Source organism: Anguilla rostrata, chromosome 8 (assembly GCF_018555375.3).
Source record: "Anguilla rostrata isolate EN2019 chromosome 8, ASM1855537v3, whole genome shotgun sequence".
Classification (NCBI taxonomy): Eukaryota; Metazoa; Chordata; class Actinopteri; order Anguilliformes; family Anguillidae; genus Anguilla; species Anguilla rostrata.
This window is the reverse complement of record NC_057940.1, coordinates 17570672-17584786: the sequence shown is the minus strand read 5'-3', so window position 1 is coordinate 17584786 and position 14115 is coordinate 17570672. Positions and strand designations below refer to the sequence as shown.

The window sequence follows — 14115 nt, the reverse complement described above, 5'->3', positions numbered from 1 at the left end:
GCGGTCCAGCCAAAAATGTAGGCTAAATGGTACGCAAACATCTGTGAAAAGCCTAACAACGGTGTATGCTATGTAGAAATTCACCTACAAGTGACAGTAGGCAACTTATGTCTGAGCAGTTTTTCACTGAACCAGTTTGAGAATTAGCTTGCATGATTGTGTTTGGTCCTTCCTTCAGCCGCTGTGTGACTCTGATCTATTGACTAAAGACAATAAATAATCTAAATGTAAACAACTGGCATATGCCTATGGGAATTTTTAGTATTTGCACTGTAGGCATTGCAAATACTATTTATGCCATTAAATAAATGATAAGAAATCGCTTATGTACTACTGTGCTAGAGCGGAAGCCCGTCAGACTGGTCTTTTGTGTGTTTCTTTCAATTCATTCAAAGTTCGAAGAACTCAAATGAACAAGATGAACTGAGTGTACTGAATGACTCAAATGATTCAAATGAACGAAATATACTGATTTTATGGAATAACTCAAATAACTGAAATAATGGCGCTGAATGAACAGAACAATTTAATTGGTATGAAAACTTGAAAAGTAGTAGGCCTACTAATGGTAGTGCCTTATGCGAGCAGAAACAGGAAATGCTATATGTTCGGCGGAAGTGTTTAGATTTGTGATAATCACATGAATGTTTAAAATGTTTATAACGACGTTAATGACAACCTTGATGACAACTTGAACTTTTTAAACAGTGCTCTGAGAGCATATTAGGATAATAGGAAAATAATCAAAATTTAAATACAAAACCCCCCTGGGACTGATAGCCTTTCATTCAACTTTCATGCTGTAGCTAGCAGTTAGCGGCACCCACCTACCCAGAAGCATAGGCAGCGCAGCAAGATGAAGACTGATATTTCAGAATCAATGTCGTTAAAGTTGCTAAAAATGTTCAAGTGTTGTAGTCGTAACATGTGCTTAGCAGTAGCTTCTGTTTAGATATTTATTGAACTAAGGGTGAATTCACACCATGCGAAGAGTTGGCTGTGTGTGGGAAAGACTTTGTTGCTCTGACTGGAGTTAGCAACTTCACTGATTATAAGGCATATGGTCCAATTAAACAGGCATCTTGACCTAGTAGTATCTAGGTGGTAGAAAAGAAATATAGTTTCTCTGATCTGTTATGCTGCAATGTTGTGTGCACCTATGTTTTTCCAGGAGCTGTAAGTGTATAATCGGAGTTGGAGCTGGAGAGGGAGGACTAGAACGTGAATATGATATTCAGTAAGTGAGTGTTTTATTAACAGTGAAGTACAGTATACAAAAATGATTCGAAGGACTTGAAAACTCGATTCATTTTGATTTACTGACTTCCCAACACTACCTTGTGTTACATTTTGGACTGCAACAGCGGGGCCAGCCCTACAAACGCGAATGTCTGTGACTGAGTGATGAAGTTACACCATTGGTCGGCCGGATCACGTGTGTTAAGTCCAGCCATATACTAGGTTTTAACCAGGTCTTGTTATGTGGAGTGGTGGGGCACAATAACTTGTCGCTCTCTAACAATAGCATTAAATGATGTAGAAAAACTAGAAGAATGAAGCATTTGTGTGAGCAAACTTTAAAAAAGTGGAAAAAATCTAAAGGTCATTCTCCTTGATGCTTACCTCAGGTTGATGTCGATAATGATGAGGTATTCTTGTGCTACCTCATAGTGAATACACGATAATAATTCAATTTAATTCAATTTTTGGCTGGACCGCAACTAGGTACTAGGTTTTGTTTTTTTAGTATAGCCCCTTTTACAGAGAACTGTCACAAAGACACTACTAATACTAGTAGTAATAATAATAATATTATAATAATAATAATCAATATCATCATCATCATCATCATAATAGATCATGCTGAATGAATGTCATGAGGTTGAGGCAACTTGCAGTCTGTTACATATTTGAAAAATTTATTTGCTGAAAGATGTGTTGCTTTTTAAATATACAGTATTTAATTTGAATGATCTTTTACCTCCCACAAAATAACAACCTGTTTTCATATTCTACATAATAATCTATTTGACACCTTGGACATTGCAGTTAATATACAAAAAAAAATGCTCACAATTATTCACACCACTGGTGTTTAATCCAGGAAGTAGTCTTCCCAAGTAATGTTAAGCCATCAAACCTGATGGTCGTAATCATTTTACACCATTTTTAAATGGGGAGAATCTAGTCCTTTAATTGTATTTAATATAGTACAAAAATAATACAGACATCAAAATGCATATGCATAATTCAGCACCATGGCAGTACCTTCAATGAATCCCATTTCTCATTAAGCAGGTTTTATACGTGATCTAAATAAGACATCGTAAGATAAGGACTTTTCGATCTTCAGCTTCAGACATTCATGATGGTTTAAATGATTAAAAATAGACCTGATTTTCCAGTCTGATACATGGCTCATCCAATTAATTCTTTACACTGGCCTGATAGTGAATAATGATGTTATCTTACCTAATTAACCTGTGGTGGAGTTATACTCCATTGCTGGAAGGAATGAGCCCTCATCATTACCACAACAGTCTATGTAGTCTTTAGATTAACTAACCAGGGCTGGTATTCCACAGAAAAATATTGGCTCTTTGCTTTAAATGAAAGTACAGGCTATTTTCAAATGACACAGCAAAGTCCACCCACTATGCACATATCTGAATTTTTTATTATAATTTATTTATCCAGCTTATACCAGTCATTGAAATATGAAAGAACAATAATTGCAACATTAACATACACAACACACCTTGTTTAAATTAAGGGAGGCCACCAGTGCAATTAGAGGATTAATCTGTTCTATGTCAGATTGTTCTTCTTGTTGACAGACCCATCTCAAGGGAAGTGAGAGGCAATCAGATTAAGAGCTGTACTGTACTATTCACTACACTGTCTTTTTACTTAATCTGTTATACAACAGGACTTTTGCCCATATCACATGGAATAGTCATCAGAATTGGAATTAATTGCATTTTAAATGATAGAACCTGCACTGGACTCTCCTCAGACTTGTGTCCGTTGTTAGAAGCTCTTCTTTTTGGTTCACTGGCCGATGGTGTTTACGTTGATAAGTAATTATGATGCGGTGGTCTGTATGTAAATAGAGAGAACCAGGTACTCTAGGTTATAGGTCAGTGATGGGCATAGATGGCTGAACAGCTTGTTCTTGTCAGTATGTGTTCTTACGTGAGTCAGTATGTGCTCACTCAGTTATACTGTACATGTAGGATTTGAAGGTTCCTGTTTCACCAGGTTGCAGAGGCAGACATGTGGGCACTATAAAAACAGGTGGAATGTCTCCTAAGCTGAAATAAAATATTGCAATATATTTAAAGGCAGAGAAGATAAATAAGCCTGCTGAAGAATTTAGAACTTTCATTGAAGATATCAACCATATTGTATGTGATAGGTGTGATAATATGCCTGTAAAAAGATTATGACTATCAGACACGGAAAGTCAAGGTTTGTTGACTGTAGAGGAAATTGTGCAAAGAAGTGGAATAATAACTTAAAAGCCAAAGATTATTAAAAATAAGCCTGGGGTCATCATTATGGCATTGGGATTTTTCACAAACTGGGTCACCTTCTTGCATGGCACTCCCACATTTCTTGACAAAGATGTGCGGCCATGTGTGTCTTCACAGAAGCTAAGTTTTCTATTATCTTATAATTCTGAAGGAAAAGAGCAAAAGGAAGGTTCTAGGTTTAAATTGTTCTGCTGACAATACTAAATTCTGTTATATTCTGCTAATACTAAATTTGCTATGCAAATTTCAGAGCAGAAAATGTGACGTTGACGCTGGGTATGTGCTTCTCTGCTTGGTTAAATGCCTTTGGCTTCAGTTTACACTGCTTGACTGAGTGAGGCTCTTGTCCAGATGGTGGTGTTCACTTCAGTGATCCGGATTATTTAAACAGTGACTTATTAATGGAGTGCTCCTTTTTTAAAGGGGCTTTTGACTTTCATGAGAAGTTAGCGCATCAGCTAACTGCTCAGCTCACTGATGGCACGCACTGAAGTTGTGCAACAGTGATGTTATAAAATGGCTGTACACTGAAAGTATTTCCTTTTGAAAAAAGAATTGCAATATACCTTTCAGTCAGCTGCCACCCTGCAGAAACTGGTCTGAACTTGTGTTTTTAAAGGTAAATTTCATTTTCATTTAAACACTTCAGGAAGTGTCAACACTGTGTGCAAATATCTAGTATTTCACTCTCTGGCAAATTTACCAGCATATTCTTTTTGGACTGTGTTCAATAAGTCATGAAAATGTATGTGCTAAGTACTGCATAAATAGTAAAGAAGAGAAATTAGCTTTATTGTCCCAAGGTCAAGGGATAGTGTGCCAGATTAAGGTGTTTCAAATCTACAAGTGCAGACAATAACAATAATAATAATAAGTTTGAGAATCCCATGAAACAAAAAAGTAATATTGACAGTGTACGGGCTGCTCCCATTATGCACTCACTACAAAAAAGTCCATAGAACATAATGATACCAGACGTCACCATAAAGTGCAGTTACATTCGTGAAAACGGGAGAATTGCAGCTATGGAAAATGTTGCCAATCTTTAAACTGGATTTCTGTAGAGATGAATTCGCAGTGTATCAACGATGATGCTGAAGATCGAATGACATCAAAGTGCAGCAGAAATGAACAAGGTCTCTGGAGATGATTGTGGAATGCATTTTGTAATGATAAGAAATGGAATGCTTCAAAAAGTGCAACGTTTCAAATAAAACAGGTACATATTTCTAATTTAAACAAGGCAGACAATATTTTCTACATTTCTAGAAATGTTAATGATCTTCATTCTTATAATTACAAAAAATACTTTTCTCTTCAATTAAGAGACCAAGAAGATTCAATTATTTGAATATGGCACTGCACTATACTTTGCATTGAGACAGCGGAATTCTTTCTGAACATTAACTTGAATAGTGTGATGACTAATGTGTCTGCATTTTCCAAAAGAAAGACACGTAGAGACAGACAGAGAGAAAATTAAACAAATTTCAGTAAACAGCAAAGAATGTTGATACAAAAAAAATGTTGAAACTGTAAAATGCATGCAGCTGTCAGTTAAAGCCGGTCCATTCTTACGGCCAAAGATTTTTTTTTGCAGACGCCAGTTCAAGCATGACCTCTGTGATCACAACGCACTGTTTGTGCACACACAAGAACAATGAGGTGACCTGGCAGTTTGCTGGTTATACATTCCTCAATCTTTCAGGGTATGCCATGCTTAAAATCCTGGCGTGCAGGAGGGGCGGCCCCTGTGTGGAGTAAGTGCTCGTTTTTGCAGTGGAAACTGAGATATGCACTTTTCCCCAGGACTCACTGTCTATGCAATGCTGGGCTAGAGAGGGAAGTCCTTCGTGTTGGTCTGACAGTGCTGTGAGATTCCCTGTGGTGTCCTCCGCAGGGACCAGGGAGAGAAGACACAGGACCAGCTGCATCAGTACTGCACCCAGCAGAGGAAGCAGTTTTGTAGGTAGAGTACCATTTCCCCGAGACCCTATGTGTGACCAAACTGCAGGCTCCATCTCCTCTTGGCTAAGATATTTTTAAATGAATGTACCAAGGGAGTTCCTGTGATACTATTTCAGATGAGTGGTGGGTGGGATTACTGGTAACCATAGATGTGTTGCAGGTTAGTGTGTTTGGATGTTCCTCTGCACTGGAGGACTGTCCTGTAACAGCTGCCTGCTTTTATACACACACATCTCCTGCATTTACACACACACACACCTGCTTTTACACATGGGAGTGTGAGAGAATGAAGGGGTGTTCTAGAAGCTTGGAACTGCAGGCTGAAACTATGGGAAGATCCTGAGACAAAATATAATAAAATATTACACCATCACACTATGCCTTTAACAAGACGGGTCATGATACTTATGAAAATTATGATTAATATTCCATCTTGTATTATGCAAATGCCTGTGCCTGACACACAAGATAAAAAACCTGATATTTCTAAGGAAAACAAATCAATGTGAGTGTGAGGGCTGTTATGCAATTATGCCTGCACACTTTTGACTAAAATATTTATACATCATGAGTATGCAAGCTTTTATCCCGAAAAGTGAATTAGTTTAAAACAAATAAATTTCAATACTTCATCTTGAAGCTTCGATGTACTGTAAACTGAACTTTTTTGTGTATCATTTAATTTCTTAAGTTCAGAGCCACACTTAGAGCCATTTATGTATATAAGTAATAAAGTGAACACACTGAGTTAATCCAGACCACACATTTTCACATGTAATTCATGCACACAGGTGGATAGTCATTGAAACAGTCAGTTTTTGCACTTTACTGAGATAGAAGTGCCCCAATTGGTTTTATACCTGCAGTCTCCCTGTTCAAAGCACATTCTCTAACCACCCCACCCACTGCCCCCTATGCATTCTGATTTGCGGAGTTTCTGTAAACAAAAAGAATCCTTTGGTATGTAGAAGATCTTCCATGGTTTTTGTTGGTCAGGGCGTGATTAAAAGGTTTCTATGCCCAAGGGACATTTCAACCTCCTCACCTGAAATTTTAAGCCCCCTCCTGAGGTGCCCAAGGCACCGTGAGCCCAGGCCATAACCTGTCTCATTCCTGGCAAGGGAGGATCTCCAAGGAACCAGAGGTCCCTGCAAAATGCCACCACCTCATCTTTTGCTCCATGACAACATAATATATAGCTCCTAACCTCACTATCTACCAGCAGCTGCCAAAACGTACGCTTCGTCTATTCATCATAATCTATATCCCTTAAGCTTCAGGCATCTATCACAGCAAATGTTCAGTGTCAAATCAACTCTACTGATAGAGTAGATTCTGCTCTGATAGAGTGCATTTGATGTTCTGTCAGGCTAAATTAACACTGGACATTTTTCTCTCTGCCTGATACTGCTGAGATGGGAGCCGGTCTGCGAAACATTAACATGTCAGTCTGTGTGGCCACTGAAACCATAAGATTTGAGTGTTAATCTCTTCCTCTTTGGTCCCGGTAACAGTAAAACCTCCTTAATCACTTGCGGGACATGGAGGCTTGAGAAGGGCAGAGATGTAAATATGAGAGGTATGAGAACAGGGCCTGCATAGTGGCTACTTCCCCATACCAAACATACAGACTGTCGTGGAGGGGGAGGGGGGGTTCTGACATTTTCAGCTTCTTTGTTTTGGTAGCGCAGCATTAGGGGGAGTTGTGGGGTGGAGGGTTATACAGTCGCTGCGGGAGAGGTCTGCAGGGGGGTTTGGAAGAGCAGGGAATAAGGGTGGGGGGTTGTGTGGTGGAGAGTTATTCAGTCGCTGGGGGAGAGGCCTGCCAGCAGGTATTTCTGCTACTGTTCCAGTCTCATGCCCTGTGGCTGAGCCAGCTGGAGCTCAACACTTGATTATGCTCTGGTTCCCCTTTGCCCCCCCCCCCCAATAACCCCCCATAGTCCCCACCCCTTCCCCGTATATATAGCTGCAGGTAAAACAGGGAGTCGGCCTTCTGTTTCACTGTCTGTGAAGCCTTTGTCCTGTCTTCTCTTAGCTGCATCAGGCTCAGCGCATTGCATTGTGGGTTGTTAGGGCTGCGGTACAGAGCAGACCCTCCCTGTGCTTTTGGGCTAATATCTGACAGCAGGCCTCTCTTCCCCTCTCAGACCCTGAGAGGATTCTGATTTCTCCTCCCGCCGGGCCCTGGGGACGGCCGCTAACTGAGCCAGGAGTCGCGGGAGTTGGGCCAATTACACTTTTGGGATAAATGTAACGCCATGCAAGGGATGGTGGTGCTTAACAGCCTACGTGAATCCAGCCTTCCCCGGTTATTCTAAATGGAAGGGAATTTAAAAACAGATTTATGGGTCAGTTAAATATAGTTGATAAAATGATATATTCCTTTTGAAAGGGTGGAACTTTCCCCTGGTGGAACATTTAGGCATAGACTGAAAATACCTGAGGGTCACTTCAGTGGCCCCTATATTTCCCCCCAAAACAATAGATTTCCTACAACGATAGATTAAGTGAAAGCTCAAATGAGTTTGAGCTAATGAATGATCGTAGCACCTGTGATGTGATTATATTTGAATCCAAGAGCAGCACACCTGCTTTCCTCTGATGTTCTGTTCCATTGCCGTGGAGCCTCTACATCACACAGGGCTTCAGGCTCTTCTGCTGGGATCCGGTGCTCTTTCTTTCTCTTTGCCTTCTCTGAAATAAATCCATGGCTGACATCCAATTCCTAAGCTTCAAATAGGTCTCTGAGTGTGCTGCGATCTTTTCTCTTTTTTTAAACGCAGATCTTTTACAGTGCAGTTGTAAAACGTGTCAGGAGATCGGGCTGTCATTAACTGTGTGGTTTAGTTTCTCCAGTCGGTGAGTGTTTGCTCTGGGATGACAGGAATCATTTAGCAGTCCACAGCGCTGTTTGTTCAGCGCTTTGTGAATGGCCGTACATCCCACATGCTCTGTGGCGTTCGCCGCCCGAATGCCGCTTGGGCGCACTGCTGGGCGCGGTTCGGTCCGAACGCCGCTTGGGCGCACTGCTGGACGCGGTTCGGTCCGAACGCCGCTTGGGCGCACTGCTGGACGCGGTTCGGTCCGAACGCCGCTTGGGCGCACTGCTGGGCGCGGTTCGGTCCGAACGCCGCTCGGGCGCACTGCTGGGCGCGGTTCGGTCCGAACGCCGCTCGGGCGCACTGCTGGACGCGGTTCGGTCCGCTCGGGCGCACTGCTGGTCGCGGTTCGGTCCGCACGCCGCTCGGGCGCACTGCTGGACGCGGTTCGGTCCGCACGCCGCTTGGGCGCACTGCTGGACGCGGTTCGGTCCGAACGCCGCTTGGGCGCACTGCTGGGCGCGGTTCGGTCCGAACGCCGCTCGGGCGCACTACTGGGCGCGGTTCGGTCCGAACGCCGCTCGGGCGCACTGCTGGGCGCGGTTCGGTCCGCACGCCGCTCGGGCGCACTGCTGGACGCGGTTCGGTCCGAACGCCGCTTGGGCGCACTGCTGGACGCGGTTCGGTCCGAACGCCGCTCGGGCGCACTGCTGGGCGCGGTTCGGTCCGAACGCCGCTTGGGCGCACTGCTGGGCGCGGTTCGGTCCGAACGCCGCTCGGGCGCACTGCTGGGCGCGGTTCGGTCTGAACGCCGCTCGGGCGCACTGCTGGGCGCGGTTCGGAATGCGGCGGCTCGCAGAGATCGCTGGCCATTGCTCAGCGACCTCCGGCCCGGCTCTCCCTGCCGGGCCACGGTCACGATCCGGTTAAAGAGCGGCGAACGTTGCGAAATAGGGCACCGGAGCATATTTCAAGACAGTTGTCAGCCATGTTTGCGCTCATCTTTGCTCTCAGTTACACGCAAGTGCCGGGAGGCCTTTCATCTGACAGCACAAAGACAGGTAATTACAGAGAGATTTATGCTCCAGAGTTCATGTAGCAGTGCCAATATGTAAAGAAGATTCCTGTGTGTTGCCTGAGATGATTCATGCTTTCTTATTCCTCTTTTGTGGCGGCTACTCGTGACACTGGAGAATGTTTTTGTTGTTGTTTTGAATTACATTTGGAATTTCATCTATTATAATTTAGTATAAGCAGCGATACATTAATATATCAATAGCACCAATGATGGTATTACAAGACTAATGTGCAGTTCTGTCTCCTTTTCTATTTCATTTTTTAAAATCCTGTTTTCATTTTCAAAGTGCTAGTATTAAGAGTGTATTTTCCCATGAAAGTCAATAAGGTGAAAGGGTCTTTTGATAGATTTATTGTATATTCCAAATGAAAGTGTTCAGGAAATCTTTTTTTATTCAGCTGAACAAATAGTTCATAAGAAACTTTGACCTGTGATAGACCTGTGATAGTCTTCAGTTTATAGGTTTTGTTTTCTATTTTGACATGATTTTTAAACAAAAGCAAACGCCAGACAATGGTAAACGAACCATGAATGTTAAGGCGTCACACATACATAAACTCACATATGGTGATATGACATAGTAGATTAAAAATATCTTGTGATAAAACCTCTTTCCTGCAGCAGCGCCATTATATTGAACTTGCTGGCGTCTTTAGTTTGGCAGCGATGGCCCTGTTTCCACTGAATGTGTAGAAATATGGAGCCAGAAGCCTCTGCCCTGAGGACCCAGAAGCGTGTTGCTTTAATCCTACCTCCGGCAAGCACGAAACAACAGTGATGAAAATGATTTTAATTAACAGCGCTGGTCTGGAGCTACGTGGCCTGGAGCTCCTGCTTTCTACATTCTGACTGAAACGTTGGCAGGATGTACATAGATGCAGTCAAATATGAAGGAGCAAATATATCAATTCGACCTCTTTTTTTTTTTTGAGGGGGGGGATATTTAATTTTCCTTTTGTTCCACAATCACAGTGAGCAGAACAAGCTGCAATTAAATATTACATCAACTACTACACAAACCACTGCTCTCACCACTAGACTAGCCACTTCTCTAACCACTACTCTAACTGCTATTGTGACTAGTGCTCCAGTGGTTACATTAGCCACTACAACTGCTACACTAATCGCTACTCTAACCACTAATCACTACTCAAACCAGTACACTAACAACTACTCCAACCACTGCACAATGCATTGACAAGAATGGAAAGTTGTGTAATACACTGAACATAAATGTTTTTAATTTTTTTTTAAACTGTCCAGTATAAATAAAAAGTTCATATCATTGCAATTAAAGGAATTATGCAGTGATCAAATAGACTCAAGTAAATATTGGTTCCTATGATCTTAAAGTGTTTGTTTTATTATAATGCAACTTGACAATTCTGCATTTATTTGAGAATATTATGGGATGCTTTATTTTGTTGTTGTGTTAGTCCTCTGGACCCTCAGGACAAACACTTTGGTCGCTGAACAGAGAATACTCTCTGAAAGGAAAACCGAAGCTGAAGACCGTCCGGTTCAGCCTGTCTGTGGGGAATGACCTGATCAGACTGTTCAGAGGGAGTTAGAGGTCTGAGCTGAGAGCCAAGCTAGGGACAACGTGCTGCCCTCAAAACATATTTTAAAGGAGCATGAAAAGGCGCAGTGCTCGCTCTTAGGAAACATATAATCTTTTCAATACTTAAAACGTTTTGGCCATGGCACCATGGCCTTCATCAGATTCATCATAGTCTATGTCTTCAGCTTACCGTGGGACCCTCCTACCAGAAACTCTAGCACTCAAGCATTTTCAATGTAAACCCTTAATCATGGCAGATATGATGTAGTTCAACAAGATTTCAAAAACTTGAATCCATCCTTGAGTACAGAATGTATTATTATTATTATTATTATTATTATTATTATTATTATTATCATTATTATCATTATTATCAGTAGTAGTATAAATCTTATGTGTGAGCTCAGTGAAAACCAGCCTAGGATTGCGCTGCACTATGTGTGGGAGGACACAGTGGGTTTGGTATTGAACATTACTCATCCTGTTTAATCACAGCGCACCTGGAGTAGAAGGCTGACCTGAGACAGTGCACAAAACAGGAAGTCAGAGGTTAGAACCAGCTGTCTGGTGACTCGTGCATGACTGTGTTTTACCAACAGACTGGAACAGACTGGTATCATTTTGTTTGTGTGTGTGTGCGTGTTGTGCGTGTTTGTGTGTGTTCTTCCTATCAGAATCTATCGAGCCCTGCAAAACACAAATCTGTGGAGATGTAAACATGTGGAAACGTGGGGAGTGAGTCAGTCACCTGTACCTGGCTGTACTGTGTGGTGTGTGTGTGCTCAGAATAAGACTCTTGTGATTTCTGCAGGTGTGGCTCTGTAGTGCCAGAGATCATCTAGCTGTAAGTTTGCTCCTCCAAGCTAATTATCATTTTACAAACTAATGCTGACTATTATTATGTTTTCGTACATATACACCTTTTAATCTTTGCTCAAAAAAGAATCCCTTTTTTGCATGGTATATTCAGTGTTTTTTTATTTTTGTTAGTTTCATATTTTATAGAATCAGTGAAAAAACATACGTAAGCCATCTGTCCAAAAGCCATACATGTCATTCTTGTCTCGACTACATGGAAGCAAGTCATTAGTTCAGTTTATATGCCTGTAAGAGCATATTTCCCAAAAAAGAGGCTCATGCACAGTATTCATTCAGAGTCTACCTAAATACATTCCCAGTCATTCTTTGACTAGTTTTGCAAGCATGCAGCAATTAAACAGAACTCCATGTTAGTTCTACACATTGAAATGATTTGTGTGGGTTTACAAGGTGTGAAACAGGGCTGGTGATTAACAGTTAAGTTTATCAATTTTTCTGAATTCCTGCAAGCATTGAACATGAAGAGGCTGAAGTATGTGACTATCTGTGAGAGCTGGTATATGCAACTGCATTTCAGTCAACATTTAGGAGGATATTGTTGCTCATGATGATCACTGAGAGGTCTTTCTGTAATGCTGCCAAGACCACCTACACCAACCACCCCCCACCTCCCCCTCGCCTTGCCACTGGCACACTTTATGGGCACATCCCATCCCCTCCACCAATAAGATAGTATCCATCCTCTCTCAAACAGAGTACCACAGCCCCGCTGAATTTTACTGTGGTTGTTCAGTCTTTAATCTGAAGACCACCTTCATCATGGCTTCATTCTCTGAGGCTAATGGCTTCCTGAGCTGCAGGTGTAGGGATGATACTGTGAATAATGAAGGCTCATCATTTCTCTGACCGGAGCCTTTAATCCAAATGATGATATTAAAACTATAGTAGCTTTTTCTGGCATGCTTTATCATGTATCAGTGTATACTCTGTTTGTCCAAACTGCCCAGGGCTCAGGGTGACATTCTCTCTGGAGGAGACTGCAGTGCTTCAACAAGCATCCAATATGCCAAGGTGACAACTTACAGAGTAATGGCCTCTAGGAAATGGGCGATGAACCACGAGGAGCCACGCCTCCTGGGCTTCACCCCACCCCCACTCTCCAATGTCCCTACGGTCTCAATCCCACACTGACACACACAGACATACACACATACAAACATATACACATACACACTACACACAAGCATGCACACACACACACACACACACACATAAACACACAAGCACACACACAAATGCAGGCAGGATGTGACAGATGAAGTGACTGATAAGGTTTGATGGGCGGGGCCTGTTGATGTGGGGGGGGGCAAAGGGCAGTAGGACATGACTCACTCTCTCTCTCTCGCGCTCTGCAACACGACTGACTAGTGGAACCAGTTTTCCGTGCTCCCGTCGGCCTGGCAAAGCCGCTTAGCATGTCAAAGCCACTTCTGTGGAAACAGGCGGGAGGGCCCACTGCGTGCCCCGACTCGCCAACAAGCCCCAAAATACCTGCGCCTTCGACCAGCGGGGATCACCAGCTCAGCTTTATGCCGTATTCTAAACAGGCCATTCTAGAATATTCCGAAATTCCCTCTTTTCTCTGTAGAAATGACTCATAAATTCAATAAACTCAATAAACCCCAGGAAACCCCCAAAACCCAATACCCAATCATGCACCTCCTCTGAGGTTCATAAAAAAACAAAATGTTTTGAAGAACTTTACATTTATTTTGAGCCTTTTTCAGATATATACATCAAAGAAAAGTAGAAAGGTAACCTACCCATGTCAGAAATATAAATCCTTTATTAAACTGTTCAAATGCGATAAACACATCAATTGAAATCATTAGATGAAGCACATCTCATTTTTTCAGCTTTAGTTGGCCTTCTGTGTATGCTGGAGTTAATAACTGTAAAGTGGCACAGTGCCAGCCAGTGCCTGGGGGTGGGGGTGAGGGGGCAGGGGTGGTGGTTTGGGGGGGGCTGCGCTGAGCGGAGCTGGCCCCCTGTGCTCAGGCGTGTGTTTTAGAGAGCATGTCGCCGGACCATGCAGCGCTACGGCAGCCGTGATCTTGCGCACGTGCACGTGCACGTGCACGCTTGCTCGTCAGACGGAGCAGGGGGTCGGGAGACGCCGCCTGGCCTCGTTACCCTCCGAGGGGAATGGATGCGCATTTCGGCGCATTAACGGGCCCCCGCCACGCCGCCTCTCCGCTTATTGAACCTGTCACTTCCACTGCCGGTCAGGCCAGCTGTTTGTCACGCCAGGGTCTCCTTTCCCCCGTCGGC

At 42.9% G+C, this 14115-nt stretch overlaps 1 long non-coding RNA gene across 2 annotated transcripts in view; it reads left to right on the top strand.

The window, feature by feature from the left end:
• The window catches only part of LOC135260994 (uncharacterized), a 99741-nt gene that overhangs the window by 76748 nt on the left and 8878 nt on the right, over positions 1-14115 (top strand). For both annotated transcript variants that reach the window (XR_010331802.1, XR_010331803.1), the window contains exon 3: positions 5437-5505. This is a non-coding gene — a long non-coding RNA (uncharacterized LOC135260994). The remainder of the gene's footprint in view (positions 1-5436; positions 5506-14115) is intronic.